We start from the raw sequence: 2,997 nt of genomic DNA, 5'->3' as shown, positions 1-2,997 counted from the left end.
TGTTATGGGCGACATGGGCAACTGCCCAGGTCGGCATCTTGTGGGGGGTGACAAGATTGACCCCTCACCCCTCTCACCACCCCAGATACTCCAATTGTCTGTGTCTCATTGCAACTTCCATCCTTCTGTCCATAGACTAATGGATGGAAGACATAGTGAGATATTTCCATCTCAATTTATCTGCCATCCTTAGGTCTACAGACAGAGGCACAGAATGTACATTGTGTCTCTGTCTGCAAACACAGTATGTGGATAGAGACATCAGAATGTATCTGTATATGGAAATGTCTCTCTGTACCTGAGTATTAAGTTAAAATTAAAACTAATATCACTGAACATTGTTATTTTTCAGGAAACTGCATCAAGGGCACAAGCTGGTCCAGCAGCACCTTTGGCACCTAGAGTATTTTTTCATAGGTGAGTGAGAACTATGAGAACTATTTCAGTAATGCCTTTACAAAACATTGTTTGGTAGTTCACAGGGATCTAATCTAAAAATGTAATATGTACTTAAAAAAACAAAAGGGTTGATTTGGACAGTCTCCCATCTGTTTCTAGGTGATTTTTAGGCTTCAACCCAGAAAGCAGAACAAAAGCTGCAAAAGTGACATCAAAACTAACAGGACAACTTATGCAAAACACTAGGACAGCAGTGAACCTGTGTGTCTCCATTCTTCTCCTACATGGACTACCAGTGGAACTTTTAAAATGGTAAAATTACACATTTACACACAATCAGTTCTCTTACTCCATCTCTCTCCCTGTCTGTCTTTTCCTCTGCCTGTCTCTCTGTATCTGTCCTGTCCACTTCTAATAGACAGATAGGACAGCTACAATGAAGGAAGGTCATAGAGAGTGCCTGTCCACTAGATCTTTCCTTTTCATCTTGTCTGTCTTTAACTGACATAAATGCAGTTTAATGTGCTGTTTATCTCGTGCATTAAAACATGTTTTTCTTTCTTTATCTTCTAGCAACCCTTTGATGATTTCTGGAGAAGTTCAGGACTGAGACCAACTCAGAACTCATCCATGTTGGTTTTGTTTGGCTGTTCACTAAGTCTTAAACTTGTCCACATGTTTAAGATGTGCTGTTGGGGTTCCAAAAAAGTTTTGAAAAAATATGTAAGTTCAAAATTTGACATTGCTGGATCCCTACCTTCTTCAAAGGAAGAAAATGACAGACATTTAGAATTTTGACTGCAAGTTTACATAAAATGCTGGTGAAACATTGTTTTTATGACTTTGACATGCAGTTTGCTTGGAAACTTTGACATTTGGGCACTTTTGTTTTAGTAAAGATTATTTAATTCATTGTATCATTGTATTGTATTGTATTACTATGAGGGTAAATGTATCAGTTATGTTTTTAGATCAGAGTATTTTTCACTTTGGTTGCAATACTTTGACTTCTATGTAACAAGCAAATATTACTGTTGCAAAATACTATATTTTGTTTTGCTTCAGTTTGTCAGATTTAAATTGACAATAAAATAAAGTGATTTTAAAATATATATATCTATATTATTTTTAATTAGAAATTTTTTTGAGAGTTTGGTAAATCAATTTGCAAGTTCATATTTAAACTTAAAAGCTAGCAAAGTATGCAGTTTTATGAAGTACTGTGACAACTTTTTTGCAATTCTACTACAGGATTACTGTCATAAAAATCTGATGAAATCCGATTAACCATGTTATATAATTACTGTGCTATTTTTAAAGAATTTACAGTACCACTAATCAAATTACAGTAAGATAGTAAAAATTACAGTAAAACTACAATAAAATTATAGTAAAACTAATTAAATTACAGTAAGACTACTGTAAAAAATTTACAGTAAGGTTACTATAAAGCTATTGTAATTTCTTTACCGTAAAAATTACAGTAACTTACTGGCAACTCTGTTGCCAGTAAGTTACTGTAAATTCGACAGTGACTTTTATTTTTACAGTGTAGTCTTTTTTTCCTTCTGTCCTTTTTCTACCAAGAAGAAATTGATGGATTTATATTTTGGATGACCTTGAAAGAAGATGGCAATGACAATCAAAAAACTAGTTGAGGAATTAGTGGTCAAGACATCACTCAACTTTATGTTTGAGGAAATCAGCAAAGAGGTCAAACAACTCAGCCTCATGAGCCTTATGGAAGAGGTTTGTAAGCTAAGGGCTACAGTCAATTAAGTGATGAGAAAACTGGAATATTGAAGCAAAGATGACTGGAGAAGAATTACAGGGTTGATGATATTATACACACATGGATAAAATTGTTGGTACTGCTCGGTTAATGAAACGGTCAGAAATAACTTCAATCTGACAAAGGCCCATCCATCCATCCATTTTCTAACACCCTTGTCCCTTAGTGGGGCCAGGAGGGTTGTTGGTGCCTATCTCCAGCTAACATTCCAGGCGAGAGGCGGGGTCACCTGGACAGGTCGCCAGTTTGTCACAGGGCAACACAGAGTCAGACAGGACAAACAACCATGCACACACACACCTAGGGAGAATTTAGAGAGACCAATTAACCTGACAGTCATGTTTTTGGACTGTGGGAGGAAGTGGAGTACCCGGAGAAAACCCACCATGCACAGGGAGAACATGCAAACTCCATACAGAAAGACTGGCCGGGAAGGGCCGGGAATCGAACCCAGAACCTTCTTTCTTGAATAATTGTGAAACAAATTTAACTTCATACTCTGCGAACCAGACCCTAAACTTACTTAAATTCTGGATTGAGTTTTTTCCCCTTCATTAATGACTCGCTTTTATTGGACCGGAGCAGCTTGATTGATTATTACATACATTATATCTATCATGGTAATTCAGGGTGAGTTATTTTTAATTCTAAATGAATATTCTTATTGGACTTTTATTTAAGTGCTATTCTCCTTCAAGATACATTTACCTAACGCTAGAATAAATGCGATGTAAATTATGCAGCAATGTACATCCGGAGCCCCCCAATCTTGGAAAAGGCTACAATTGCCCCGACCGCCGAGCCGC

The 2,997-nt window shown here is 36.8% G+C and overlaps 1 long non-coding RNA gene across 1 annotated transcript; it reads left to right on the top strand.

Moving 5' to 3' along the window:
* Window positions 1-12: 12 nt before the first annotated feature.
* Window positions 13-1,117, top strand: LOC106940516 (uncharacterized). Its single transcript, XR_001423119.1, has 2 exons — window positions 13-711; window positions 973-1,117. It is a non-coding gene; the product is annotated as an uncharacterized LOC106940516 (long non-coding RNA).
* The last annotated feature ends 1,880 nt before the right edge of the window (window positions 1,118-2,997 follow it).

Source organism: Poecilia latipinna, unplaced genomic scaffold (genome assembly GCF_001443285.1).
Source record: "Poecilia latipinna isolate Pla-1442-1.1 unplaced genomic scaffold, P_latipinna-1.0 Scaffold3260, whole genome shotgun sequence".
NCBI classification, from domain to species: Eukaryota; Metazoa; Chordata; class Actinopteri; order Cyprinodontiformes; family Poeciliidae; genus Poecilia; species Poecilia latipinna.
The sequence above is the reverse complement of the archived record's forward strand: the minus strand, read 5'-3'. Positions and strand labels throughout refer to the sequence as shown.